Genomic DNA, 16,817 nt, shown 5'->3' with positions numbered 1-16,817 from the left:
GTGTCTCAGGCACAAGGTTTGTGTATAGCATGGTGATGTATGTCTGCTCCCAATAGGCTGTTTAACTGTTGTAACCGGCTGTGGACCAGTTTGTATGCCTGCCCTGTTCTAACAGCAGATGAAGTAAAACCTGAACTGTTCTAACAGCAGATTTAGTCAAACCTGGACTGTTCTAACAGCAGATGAAGTAAAACCTGGACTGTTCTAACAGCAGATGATGTCAAACCTGGACTGTTCTAACAGCAGATGAAGTCAAACCTGGACTGTTCTCACCAAAGACGGAACACTGTAAATATAGCTGTTAGATACAACTTCAATACACTTTTCTGAATCTATACCTAACCGTTGTAGCACGGCTACTACTACTACTACTACTACTACTACTACTACTACTACTACTACTACTACTACTACTACTACCAGGGCCGCCTCAGGGGGTGTGCGAGCAGTGCGTGTTATATTGACGAGGCTTAACCCGAGGTTCAATAAGATTCCTTTATTGACTCGTTCGTATCTGCATCCATTCATGTCGCTCACGTCTGTCACAATCAACTTGTGTCTGTCGCCTTCCTGGTGACGTCACAATAACAACGGCAATCAAAGAGGTTCAAACCCGAACCTAATACATCACATCCTTCTCTTTAACATATTTTTTTTTTCTCAAACAGAACTTAGTATACCGATCCCACCTATCACACCTATCACACCTCTCACACCTCTCACACCTCTCACACCTATCACACCTATCACACCTATCACACCTATCACACCTATCACACATATCACACCTCTCACACCTATCACACCTCTCACACCTCTCACACCTCTCACACCTCTCACACCTATCACACCTCTCACACCTTTCACACCTCTCACACCTCTCACACCTATCACACCTCTCACACCTATCACACCTATCACTCCTCTCACACCTATCACACCTATCACACCTCTCACACCTCTCACACCTATCACACCAATCCCACCTATCACACCTCTCACACCTATCACACCTCTATACCCATTCTGCAATCTGTTAATAAAGTTGTACTTAAGTTATGCTTTTACATTATACTTACTTAATAAGTGAATAGTTCCAAGTCAATCAAAAACTATGAGTTTTATTTACTCAAAACATAATGCAGTTTACAGTCTGTATCTACTTAATTATCTTAAGTTGTACTTAAGTTATGCTTTTACATTATACTTACTTAATAAGTGAATAGTTCCAAGTCAATCAAAAACTATGAGTTTTATTTACTCAAAACATAATGCGGTTTACAGTCTGTATCTACTTAATTATCTTAAGTTGTACTTAAGTTATGCTTTTACATTATACTTACTTAATAAGTGAATAATTCCAAGTCAATCAAAAACGATGAGTTTTATTTACTCAAAACATAATGCGGTTTACAGTCTGTATCTACTTAATTATCTTAAGTTGTACTTAAGTTATGCTTTTACATTATACTTACTTAATAAGTGAATAGTTCCAAGTCAATCAAAAACTATGAGTTTTATTTACTCAAAACATAATGCAGTTTACAGTCTGTATCTACTTAATTATCTTAAGTTGTACTTAAGTTATGCTTTTACATTATACTTACTTAATAAGTGAATAGTTCCAAGTCAATCAAAAACTATGAGTTCTATTTACTCAAAACATAATGCGGTTTACAGTCTGTATCTACTTAATTATCTTAAGTTGTACTTAAGTTATGCTTTTACATTATACTTACTTAATAAGTGAATAATTCCAAGTCAATCAAAAACTACGAGTTTTATTTACTCAAAACATAATGCGGTTTACAGTCTGTATCTACTTAATTATCTTAAGTTGTACTTAAGTTATGCTTTTACATTATACTTACTTAATAAGTGAATAGTTCCAAGTCAATAAAAAACGATGAGTTTTATTTACTCAAAACATAATGCGGTTTACAGTCTGTATCTACTTAATTATCTTAAGTTGTACTTAAGTTATGCTTTTACATTATACTTACTTAATAAGTGAATAATTCCAAGTCAATCAAAAACAATGAGTTTTATTTACTCAAAACATAATGCGGTTTACAGTCTGTATCCACTTAATTATCTTAAGTTGTACTTAAGTTATGCTTTTACATTATACTTACTTAATAAGTGAATAGTTCCAAGTCAATCAAAAACTATACGTTTTATTTACTCAAAACATAAGAACACGTCACACGAACTCAAGACATTCAAGTTAGTAGAACTTTCATAGAACTTTCCTATCACACCTCTCACACCTCTCACACCTATCACACCTATCACACCTATCACACCTCTCACACCTATCACACCTATCACACATCTCACACCTATCACACCTATCACACCTCTCACACTTCTCACACCTATCACACCTATCACACCTCTCACACCTCTCACACCTCTCACACATATCACACCTATCACACCTATCACACCTCTCACACCTCTCACACCTATCACACCTCTCACACCTATCATACCTATCACACCTATCACACCTCTCACACCTATCACACCTCTCACACCTCTCACACCTCTCACACCTATCACACCTCTCACACCGATCACACCTATCACACCTATCACACCTCTCACACCTATCACACCTATCACACCTCTCACACCTATCACACCTCTCACACCGATCCCACCTATCACACCTATCACACCTCTCACACCTCTCACACCTCTCACACCTATCACACCTCTCACACCTCTCACATCTATCACACCTCTCACACCTATCACACCTATCACACCTCTCACACCTCTCACACCTCTCACACCTATCACACCTCTCACACCTCTCACACCTATCACACCTCTCACACCTATCACACCTATCACACCTATCACACCTCTCACACCTCTCACACCTATCACACCTATCACACCTCTCACACCTATCACACCTCTCACACCTCTCACACCTATCACACCTCTCACACCTATCACACCTATCACACCTCTCACACCTATCACACATATCACACCTCTCACACCTATCACACCTCTCACACCGATCCCACCTATCACACCTATCACACCTATCACACCTCTCACACCTCTCACACCTATCACACCTCTCACACCTATCACACCTCTCACACCTATCACACCTCTCACACCTCTCACACCAATCCCACCTATCACACCTCTCACACCTATCACACCTCTATACCCATTCTGCAATCTGTTAATAAAGTTGTACTTAAGTTATGCTTTTACATTATACTTACTTAATAAGTGAATAATTCCAAGTCAATCAAAAACTATGAGTTTTATTTACTCAAAACATAATGCGGTTTACAGTCTGTATCTACTTAATTATCTTAAGTTGTACTTAAGTTATGCTTTTACATTATACTTACTTAATAAGTGAATAATTCCAAGTCAATCAAAAACGATGAGTTTTATTTACTCAAAACATAATGTGGTTTACAGTCTATCTACTTAATTATCTTAAGTTGTACTTAAGTTATGCTTTTACATTATACTTACTTAATAAGTGAATAGTTCCAAGTCAATCAAAAACTATGAGTTCTATTTACTCAAAACATAATGCGGTTTGCAGTCTGTATCTACTTAATTATCTTAAGTTGTACTTAAGTTATGCTTTTACATTATACTTACTTAATAAGTGAATAGTTCCAAGTCAATCAAAAACTATGAGTTTTATTTACTCAAAACATAATGCGGTTTACAGTCTGTATCTACTTAATTATCTTAAGTTGTACTTAAGTTATGCTTTTACATTATACTTACTTAATAAGTGAATAGTTCCAAGTCAATCAAAAACTATGAGTTTTATTTACTCAAAACATAATGCAGTTTACAGTCTGTATCTACTTAATTATCTTAAGTTGTACTTAAGTTATGCTTTTACATTATACTTACTTAATAAGTGAATAGTTCCAAGTCAATCAAAAACTATGAGTTCTATTTACTCAAAACATAATGCGGTTTACAGTCTGTATCTACTTAATTATCTTAAGTTGTACTTAAGTTATGCTTTTACATTATACTTACTTAATAAGTGAATAGTTCCAAGTCAATCAAAAACGATGAGTTTTATTTACTCAAAACATAATGCGGTTTACAGTCTGTATCTACTTAATTATCTTAAGTTGTACTTAAGTTATGCTTTTACATTATACTTACTTAATAAGTGAATAATTCCAAGTCAATCAAAAACAATGAGTTTTATTTACTCAAAACATAATGCGGTTTACAGTCTGTATCCACTTAATTATCTTAAGTTGTACTTAAGTTATGCTTTTACATTATACTTACTTAATAAGTGAATAGTTCCAAGTCAATCAAAAACTATACGTTTTATTTACTCAAAACATAAGAACACGTCACACGAACTCAAGACATTCAAGTTAGTAGAACTTTCATAGAACTTTCCTATCACACCTCTCACACCTCTCACACCTATCACACCTATCACACCTATCACACCTCTCACACCTATCACACCTATCACACCTATCACACATCTCACACCTATCACACATATCACACCTCTCACACCTATCACACCTATCACACCTCTCACACTTCTCACACCAATCACACCTATCACACCTCTCACACCTATCACACCTCTCACACCTATCACACCTATCACACCTCTCACACCTCTCACACCTATCACACCTCTCACACCTATCACACCTATGACACCTATCACACCTCTCACACCTCTCACACCTATCACACCTCTCACACCGATCCCACCTATCACACCTATCACACCTCTCACACCGATCCCACCTATCACACCTATCACACCTCTCACACCTCTCACACCTATCACACCTCTCACACCTCTCACATCTATCACACCTCTCACACCGATCCCACCTATCACACCTATCACACCTCTCACACCGCTCACACCTATCACACCTCTCACACCTCTCACACCTATCACACCTATCACACCTCTCACACCTATCACACCTATCACACCTATCACACATATCACACCTCTCACACCTCTCACACCTCTCACACCTATCACACCTCTCACACCTTTCACACCTCTCACACCTCTCACACCTCTCACACCTCTCACACCTATCACACCTCTCACACCTATCACACCTATCACTCCTCTCACACCTATCACACCTCTCACACCTCTCACACCTATCACACCAATCCCACCTATCACACCTCTCACACCTATCACACCTCTATACCCATTCTGCAATCTGTTAATAAAGTTGTACTTAAGTTATGCTTTTACATTATACTTACTTAATAAGTGAATAGTTCCAAGTCAATCAAAAACTATGAGTTTTATTTACTCAAAACATAATGCAGTTTACAGTCTGTATCTACTTAATTATCTTAAGTTGTACTTAAGTTATGCTTTTACATTATACTTACTTAATAAGTGAATAGTTCCAAGTCAATCAAAAACTATGAGTTTTATTTACTCAAAACATAATGCGGTTTACAGTCTGTATCTACTTAATTATCTTAAGTTGTACTTAAGTTATGCTTTTACATTATACTTACTTAATAAGTGAATAATTCCAAGTCAATCAAAAACGATGAGTTTTATTTACTCAAAACATAATGCGGTTTACAGTCTGTATCTACTTAATTATCTTAAGTTGTACTTAAGTTATGCTTTTACATTATACTTACTTAATAAGTGAATAGTTCCAAGTCAATCAAAAACTATGAGTTTTATTTACTCAAAACATAATGCAGTTTACAGTCTGTATCTACTTAATTATCTTAAGTTGTACTTAAGTTATGCTTTTACATTATACTTACTTAATAAGTGAATAATTCCAAGTCAATCAAAAACTATGAGTTTTATTTACTCAAAACATAATGCGGTTTACAGTCTGTATCTACTTAATTATCTTAAGTTGTACTTAAGTTATGCTTTTACATTATACTTACTTAATAAGTGAATAATTCCAAGTCAATCAAAAACAATGAGTTTTATTTACTCAAAACATAATGCGGTTTACAGTCTGTATCTACTTAATTATCTTAAGTTGTACTTAAGTTATGCTTTTACATTATACTTACTTAATAAGTGAATAGTTCCAAGTCAATCAAAAACTATGAGTTCTATTTACTCAAAACATAATGCGGTTTACAGTCTGTATCTACTTAATTATCTTAAGTTGTACTTAAGTTATGCTTTTACATTATACTTACTTAATAAGTGAATAGTTCCAAGTCAATCAAAAACGATGAGTTTTATTTACTCAAAACATAATGCGGTTTACAGTCTGTATCTACTTAATTATCTTAAGTTGTACTTAAGTTATGCTTTTACATTATACTTACTTAATAAGTGAATAATTCCAAGTCAATCAAAAACAATGAGTTTTATTTACTCAAAACATAATGCGGTTTACAGTCTGTATCCACTTAATTATCTTAAGTTGTACTTAAGTTATGCTTTTACATTATACTTACTTAATAAGTGAATAGTTCCAAGTCAATCAAAAACTATACGTTTTATTTACTCAAAACATAAGAACACGTCACACGAACTCAAGACATTCAAGTTAGTAGAACTTTCATAGAACTTTCCTATCACACCTCTCACACCTCTCACACCTATCACACCTATCACACCTATCACACCTCTCACACCTATCACACATCTCACACCTATCACACCTATCACACCTCTCACACCTATCACACCTCTCACACTTCTCACACCTATCACACCTATCACACCTCTCACACCTATCACACCTCTCACACCTATCACACCTATCACACCTCTCACACCTCTCACACCTATCACACCTCTCACACCTATCACACCTCTCACACCTCTCACACCTATCACACCTCTCACACCTATCACACCTTTCACACCTCTCACACCTATCACACCTCTCACACCTATCACACCTCTCACACCTATCACACCTATCACACCTCTCACACCTATCACACCTATCACACCTCTCACACCTATCACACCTCTCACACCTCTCACACCTCTCACACCTATCACACCAATCCCACCTATCACACCTCTCACACCTATCACACCTCTATACCCATTCTGCAATCTGTTAATAAAGTTGTACTTAAGTTATGCTTTTACATTATACTTACTTAATAAGTGAATAGTTCCAAGTCAATCAAAAACTATGAGTTTTATTTACTCAAAACATAATGCAGTTTACAGTCTGTATCTACTTAATTATCTTAAGTTGTACTTAAGTTATGCTTTTACATTATACTTACTTAATAAGTGAATAGTTCCAAGTCAATCAAAAACTATGAGTTTTATTTACTCAAAACATAATGCAGTTTACAGTCTGTATCTACTTAATTATCTTAAGTTGTACTTAAGTTATGCTTTTACATTATACTTACTTAATAAGTGAATAGTTCCAAGTCAATCAAAAACTATGAGTTCTATTTACTCAAAACATAATGCGGTTTACAGTCTGTATCTACTTAATTATCTTAAGTTGTACTTAAGTTATGCTTTTACATTATACTTACTTAATAAGTGAATAGTTCCAAGTCAATCAAAAACGATGAGTTTTATTTACTCAAAACATAATGCGGTTTACAGTCTGTATCTACTTAATTATCTTAAGTTGTACTTAAGTTATGCTTTTACATTATACTTACTTAATAAGTGAATAATTCCAAGTCAATCAAAAACAATGAGTTTTATTTACTCAAAACATAATGCGGTTTACAGTCTGTATCCACTTAATTATCTTAAGTTGTACTTAAGTTATGCTTTTACATTATACTTACTTAATAAGTGAATAGTTCCAAGTCAATCAAAAACTATACGTTTTATTTACTCAAAACATAAGAACACGTCACACGAACTCAAGACATTCAAGTTAGTAGAACTTTCATAGAACTTTCCTATCACACCTCTCACACCTCTCACACCTATCACACCTATCACACCTATCACACCTCTCACACATATCACACATCTCACACCTATCACACATATCACACCTCTCACACCTATCACACCTATCACACCTCTCACACTTCTCACACCTATCACACCTATCACACCTCTCACACCTCTCACACCTATCACACCTATCACACCTATCACACCTCTCACACCTCTCACACCTATCACACCTCTCACACCTATCACACCTATGACACCTATCACACCTATCACACCTCTCACACCTCTCACACCTATCACACCTCTCACACCGATCCCACCTATCACACCTATCACACCTCTCACACCTCTCACACCTCTCACACCTATCACACCGATCCCACCTATCACACCTATCACACCTCTCACACCTCTCACACCTATCACACCTCTCACATCTATCACACCTCTCACACCGATCCCACCTATCACACCTATCACACCTCTCACACCGCTCACACCTATCACACCTCTCACACCTCTCACACCTATCACACCTATCACACCTCTCACACCTATCACACCTATCACACATATCACACCTCTCACACCTCTCACACCTATCACACCTCTCACACCTTTCACACCTCTCACACCTATCACACCTCTCACACCTATCACACCTCTCACACCTATCACACCTATCACTCCTCTCACACCTATCACACCTATCACACCTCTCACACCTATCACACCTATCACACCAATCCCACCTATCACACCTCTCACACCTATCACACCTCTATACCCATTCTGCAATCTGTTAATAAAGTTGTACTTAAGTTATGCTTTTACATTATACTTACTTAATAAGTGAATAGTTCCAAGTCAATCAAAAACTATGAGTTTTATTTACTCAAAACATAATGCAGTTTACAGTCTGTATCTACTTAATTATCTTAAGTTGTACTTAAGTTATGCTTTTACATTATACTTACTTAATAAGTGAATAGTTCCAAGTCAATCAAAAACTATGAGTTTTATTTACTCAAAACATAATGCGGTTTACAGTCTGTATCTACTTAATTATCTTAAGTTGTACTTAAGTTATGCTTTTACATTATACTTACTTAATAAGTGAATAATTCCAAGTCAATCAAAAACGATGAGTTTTATTTACTCAAAACATAATGCGGTTTACAGTCTGTATCTACTTAATTATCTTAAGTTGTACTTAAGTTATGCTTTTACATTATACTTACTTAATAAGTGAATAGTTCCAAGTCAATCAAAAACTATGAGTTTTATTTACTCAAAACATAATGCAGTTTACAGTCTGTATCTACTTAATTATCTTAAGTTGTACTTAAGTTATGCTTTTACATTATACTTACTTAATAAGTGAATAATTCCAAGTCAATCAAAAACTATGAGTTTTATTTACTCAAAACATAATGCGGTTTACAGTCTGTATCTACTTAATTATCTTAAGTTGTACTTAAGTTATGCTTTTACATTATACTTACTTAATAAGTGAATAATTCCAAGTCAATCAAAAACAATGAGTTTTATTTACTCAAAACATAATGCGGTTTACAGTCTGTATCTACTTAATTATCTTAAGTTGTACTTAAGTTATGCTTTTACATTATACTTACTTAATAAGTGAATAGTTCCAAGTCAATCAAAAACTATGAGTTCTATTTACTCAAAACATAATGCGGTTTACAGTCTGTATCTACTTAATTATCTTAAGTTGTACTTAAGTTATGCTTTTACATTATACTTACTTAATAAGTGAATAGTTCCAAGTCAATCAAAAACGATGAGTTTTATTTACTCAAAACATAATGCGGTTTACAGTCTGTATCTACTTAATTATCTTAAGTTGTACTTAAGTTATGCTTTTACATTATACTTACTTAATAAGTGAATAATTCCAAGTCAATCAAAAACAATGAGTTTTATTTACTCAAAACATAATGCGGTTTACAGTCTGTATCCACTTAATTATCTTAAGTTGTACTTAAGTTATGCTTTTACATTATACTTACTTAATAAGTGAATAGTTCCAAGTCAATCAAAAACTATACGTTTTATTTACTCAAAACATAAGAACACGTCACACGAACTCAAGACATTCAAGTTAGTAGAACTTTCATAGAACTTTCCTATCACACCTCTCACACCTCTCACACCTCTCACACCTATCACACCTATCACACCTATCACACCTATCACACATCTCACACCTATCACACCTATCACACCTCTCACACCTATCACACCTCTCACACTTCTCACACCTATCACACCTCTCACACCTATCACACCTCTCACACCTATCACACCTATCACACCTCTCACACCTCTCACACCTATCACACCTCTCACACCTATCACACCTCTCACACCTCTCACACCTATCACACCTCTCACACCTATCACACCTTTCACACCTCTCACACCTATCACACCTCTCACACCTATCACACCTCTCACACCTATCACACCTATCACACCTCTCACACCTATCACACCTATCACACCTCTCACACCTATCACACCTCTCACACCTCTCACACCTATCACACCAATCCCACCTATCACACCTCTCACACCTATCACACCTCTATACCCATTCTGCAATCTGTTAATAAAGTTGTACTTAAGTTATGCTTTTACATTATACTTACTTAATAAGTGAATAGTTCCAAGTCAATCAAAAACTATGAGTTTTATTTACTCAAAACATAATGCAGTTTACAGTCTGTATCTACTTAATTATCTTAAGTTGTACTTAAGTTATGCTTTTACATTATACTTACTTAATAAGTGAATAGTTCCAAGTCAATCAAAAACTATGAGTTTTATTTACTCAAAACATAATGCGGTTTACAGTCTGTATCTACTTAATTATCTTAAGTTGTACTTAAGTTATGCTTTTACATTATACTTACTTAATAAGTGAATAATTCCAAGTCAATCAAAAACAATGAGTTTTATTTACTCAAAACATAATGCGGTTTACAGTCTGTATCCACTTAATTATCTTAAGTTGTACTTAAGTTATGCTTTTACATTATACTTACTTAATAAGTGAATAGTTCCAAGTCAATCAAAAACTATACGTTTTATTTACTCAAAACATAAGAACACGTCACACGAACTCAAGACATTCAAGTTAGTAGAACTTTCATAGAACTTTCCTATCACACCTCTCACACCTATCACACCTCTCACACCTCTCACCCCTATCACACATCTCACACCTATCACACCTATCACACCTATCACACCTATCACACCTCTCACACTTCTCACACCTATCACACCTATCACACCTCTCACACCTATCACACCTCTCACACCTATCACACCTATCACACCTCTCACACCTCTCACACCTCTCACACCTCTCACACCTCTCACACCTATCACACCGATCCCACCTATCACACATATCACACCTATCACACCTCTCACACCTATCACACCTATCACACCTATCACACCTCTCACACCTCTCACACCGATCCCACCTATCACACCTATCACACCTATCACACCTATCACACCTCTCACACCTCTCACACCTATCACACCTCTCACACCTCTCACACCGATCCCACCGATCCCACCTATCACACCTATCACACCTCTCACACCTCTCACACCTCTCACACCTCTCACACCTATCACACCTCTCACACCTATCACACATATCACACCTCTCACACCTATCACACCTCTCACACCTATCACACCTCTCACACCTCTCACACCTATCACACCTCACACCTCTCACACCTATCACACCTTTCACACCTCTCACACCTATCACACCTATCACACCTATCACACCTCTCACACCTATCACACCTCTCACACCTATCACACCTATCACACCTCTCACACCTCTCACACCTATCACACCAATCCCACCTATCACACCTCTCACACCTATCACACCTCTATACCCATTCTGCAATCTGTTAATAAAGTTGTACTTAAGTTATGCTTTTACATTATACTTACTTAATAAGTGAATAGTTCCAAGTCAATAAAAAACTATGAGTTTTATTTACTCAAAACATAATGCAGTTTACAGTCTGTATCTACTTAATTATCTTAAGTTGTACTTAAGTTATGCTTTTACATTATACTTACTTAATAAGTGAATAGTTCCAAGTCAATCAAAAACTATGAGTTTTATTTACTCAAAACATAATGCGGTTTACAGTATCTACTTAATTATCTTAAGTTGTACTTAAGTTATGCTTTTACATTATACTTACTTAATAAGTGAATAATTCCAAGTCAATCAAAAACTATGAGTTTTATTTACTCAAAACATAATGCGGTTTACAGTCTGTATCTACTTAATTATCTTAAGTTGTACTTAAGTTATGCTTTTACATTATACTTACTTAATAAGTGAATAATTCCAAGTCAATCAAAAACGATGAGTTTTATTTACTCAAAACATAATGCGGTTTACAGTCTGTATCTACTTAATTATCTTAAGTTGTACTTAAGTTATGCTTTTACATTATACTTACTTAATAAGTGAATAGTTCCAAGTCAATCAAAAACTATGAGTTCTATTTACTCAAAACATAATGCGGTTTACAGTCTGTATCTACTTAATTATCTTAAGTTGTACTTAAGTTATGCTTTTACATTATACTTACTTAATAAGTGAATAATTCCAAGTCAATCAAAAACTGAGTTTTATTTACTCAAAACATAATGCGGTTTACAGTCTGTATCTACTTAATTATCTTAAGTTGTACTTAAGTTATGCTTTTACATTATACTTACTTAATAAGTGAATAGTTCCATGTCAATCAAAAACTATAAGTTTTATTTACTCAAAACATAAGAACACGTCACACGAACTCAAGACATTCAAGTTAGTAGAACTTTCATAGAATATTGAGTATACCCTACCCCCTATACCCTATTGAGTATCACCCCTCAGCTGATAGAGTTGTGCCCTTCCTGATGGCTTGTCGTACAGAACATGTAAGTCGCTTTGGATAAAAGCGTCAGCTAAATGACTAAATGTAAATGTAATGTAAACTAGGTTCATATGTATCTACTCAGCCTAGTCTAAACTAGGTTCATATGTATCTACTCAGTCAAGTCTAAACTAGGTTCAAATGATGTTGACTCCTTAGTCACAGCTTTGGGTTGTTTAATACTGGACGAGTGTTTCATAACGGCCGTTGTGTGGGCCGGTTTCGGGGCCGGTCTGTGGGCCGGTGCGTGGGCTGGTGCGTGGGCTGGTGCGTCTGAATGTCCCGGGCTGAATTTGTGTCCCAGTCCGCCCCTGCTGCTGGGAGGAGCTGGATTTGAACTGGGAACCTTCTGATTACCAGACGACCGCTCTACGTCCTTAGGCACCCCTGTTTTCTCACATTGGAATTTATTATTTTTTTTATAACTATGTTTATTGGGGAAACCAGGTGCTAATGAGAATAACACTAAAAACCCAGTGTCCATACAGGGACCATACCTGTGTCACTCTGCTGAATACTGTGGAAAGCAGGGAAACTTGAACGACTCCCTGCAATGTCTGTTGTTTCCCACAATATGCTTCAGATTCTGCTTCAATTCTCTACGGGAGGATGGCGCCTCTTCCCCCCGGCCTCCGCTGTCGGGCCCCTGTCTCAAGTCAAGTCAAGTCTCCGTGCCCGGCCCCCCCGAGGAGGAGGACGAGGATCTCCGTGCCTGGAGTGGGACACCGCCTTCGCTCTCTAATTCTCTATGGGAGGTTGCCAGTGTTCCCACTCCAGACGTCAAGCCGGCGCGTCATCACTCCCTAATTCTCTACGGGAGGATGGCGCCTTTCCCCCCGGCCTCCGCTGTCGGGCCCCTGTCTCAAGTCAAGTCAAGTCAAGTCTCCGTGCCCGGCCCCCCCGAGGAGGAGGAAGAGGATCTCCGTGCCTGGAGTGGGACACCACCTTCGCTCTCTAATTCTCTACGGGAGGTTGCCAGTGTTCCCACTCCAGACGTCAAGCCGGCGCGTCATCGCTCCCTATTTCCACGGGAGGATGGCGCCTCTTCCCCCTGGCCTCCGCTGTCGGGCCCCTGTCTCCGTACCAGGCCTCCGCTGTCGGGCCCCTGTCTCCGTACCAGGCCTCCGCCGTCGGGCCCCTGTCTCCGTGCCCGGCCCCCACTGTCGGGCCCCTGTCTCCGTACCAGGCCTCCGCCGTCGGGCCCCTGTCCCCGTGACAGGCCTCCGCCGTCGGGCCCCTGCCTCTGTGCCCGGCCTCCGCTGTCGGGCCCCTGTCTCCGTGCCCGGCCCCCGCCGTCGGGCCCCTGTCCCCTTGCCAGGCCTCAGCCGTCGGAACCCTGTCCTCATCCCTGTAAGCAGCCCTGGCCCGTAGCCCTGGCCCTTAGCCTTTGTCCCTGACACTTAGCCCTGTCCCTTAGCCTGTTCGCCTCTTAAAGGCACAGTGCCGCATTTTCCTTATTTCCTTGACTAGTGTTTTGTGTTCTCCCCTGTTCCCCTCTCCAGTGCCCCTGGTCCTAGTCCTTGACATTTAGCCCTGGCCCTGTCCTTTAGCCCTAGTCCCTTAGCCTGTTCGCCTCTTAAAGGCACAGTGCCGCATTTTCCAGTTTTCCTTGACTCTAGTGTTTTGTGTTCTCCCCTGTTCCCCTCTCCAGTGCCCCTGGTCCTGGTCCTTGACATTTAGCCCTGGCCCTGTCCCTTAGCCCTAGTCCCTTAGCCTGTTCGCCTCTTAAAGGCACAGTGCCGCATTTTCCTTATTTCCTTGACTCTAGTGTTTTTGTGTTCTCCCCTGTTCCCCTCTCCAGTGCCCCTGGTCCTGGTCCTTGACATTTAGCCCTGGCCCTGTCCTTTAGCCCTAGTCCCTTAGCCTGTTCGCCTCTTAAAGGCACAGTGCCGCATTTTCCAGTTTTCCTTGACTCTAGTGTTTTTTGTGTTCTCCCATAAAGGGACTGTTCCGCCTTTTGTTATATAATAAAGATTTGCCCTGTTTTGGCTTACTCTCATACCTGTCTTGTGTTGTGCGATTGGGGTCGGTTACAAACCATAACAAAAAGGCTCTCACAAGGAGGTGGAGGAGTCAGGCGGTGCAGACGGAGAGAGATGATGGAAAGGTTGACGTTAGCCCCTTTCGGGTCTGTGATGCACGCCAACATGGTTGGATGAGTCCCTTATACCAGGGGTTTCCAAACTTTTCAGGCCGGGGCCCAGAAAATAAGGCGTCAGAGAGCCGTGGCCCAATGCACATCGTCTGGCTTTTTTTTTTTTTTTTTTTGTCAGGCGACCGATTTTTTAAGCCAAATATCACTTCAATCCTATTAAGTTAGTTCAAGTTAGTTATTCATTTATATGTGCTATTTATGAGAGGGCTAACTTGTTGCAAAATAATAATGATAATAATAATAGCCTCATTAAAATACTATTGTTGCTTTTGTTGTTTTCAGCGTTTTATGTGCATAATCTGTTATTTAGTTTGAAATGTTCGTTGAAATAAGTAGATTTTTCGTTTTTGTTTATTTATTAAGTTAATATAAAACCATATAGTCACATTTTAGAATACAATAGAATAGAATTTTAGAATACAACTAGAAACACTGTCCTGGCCTGCTTCTAAGTTCAGTGGCCTGACAAAAAAAAAAAAAAAAAAAAAAGAATTTTAATCATCTCGCGGCCCATCCGTGGCTGCTCGCGGCCCACCTTTGGGTCGCGACCCCGACTTTGGGAACCACTGCCTTATACAACCATGGAAAAATATTGCTTTTATCTATCAAAACGCTCATTGTACAAGTATCGCAGAGACATTTCAACGGTATACAGTTGCACGAGGGTTTCGGACAGACAAACGCTAGGGTTTGAAAGCTCGGCGTTGCTAATAAACATTTAAAATAATTTTTATAAACTGGTCAAAACGGCTTTATTTCCGGCTTTGGCTGCCTGATGCGCTTGCGCTGTGAGTACCTTTGAAACGTCTCTGCGATACTTGTACGACCAGCGTTTTGATAGATGTAACTGGTCTAAGGCCACCCTCTTGAATGTCGTCGTGCATGAGAAGTGAAAAGACAGTTGTGGCCAGTCATTGTGTTTATTTCTCCTGTTGAAACATCCCAGACAGGCACATATTAACACACTTGGCCAGCAGATGGCGTCAACAGCTTGCATAGGCTATTCCTCGTTCAGGCCAGACTGCACGTTTTGAATCATACATTGAAATATCACATTAAAATAAAATACACAATGAAATAATACAAAATAAACAATAAGATATCTCAAATTACCTGTTGAAACATCCCAGACAGGCACATATTAACACACTTGGCCAGCAGATGGCGTCAACAGCTTGCATAGGCTACAATGAGGGAAACATGTCACGCTGTCAGAACGAGGCCTACAATGCATGGCTCAGCCATTACTACTAGCTCAGTCAGCATGTGTCATACAAGAGTTCGCCACCACAGCTAAACCACATTACAAAAAGTGCAGAATTGTTCACATTAACACAGTTACCACTATATACAACTCCGGTTCATTGCCCGGCAACTTATTTACACAATGTAAACCATTAATAAGTTCTTTTAAACCAAGGATATGTTTAGGGACATGGGACAGCTCTTACCTATTCCTCGTTCAGGCCAGACTGAACAGGAAAGGCACGCGACAAAGTAAATACGTCACTTCGGCAGGAAGTGAAGATTTCAAAATAAAAGACTGAGAATAAAAATAATAATAAACAAATTAAAATAAAACGTTAGGGAGGGATTCTTTGTGGAATACAAATTAGTATATTCTATATACCTGCTACATACTCCCCCCCCTGAATTCCGCTAAAATCCCGAACCTACAGGACACACTAACTGGGACCTCCAACACTACGTCAGAACCGGCACGGGTTTACCTGAAGATACACATCTC

Source organism: Notolepis coatsorum, assembly GCF_963971535.1.
Source record: "Notolepis coatsorum genome assembly, chromosome: 5".
Classification (NCBI taxonomy): Eukaryota; Metazoa; Chordata; class Actinopteri; order Aulopiformes; family Paralepididae; genus Notolepis; species Notolepis coatsorum.
Note: the sequence above shows the minus strand (reverse complement) of the source record.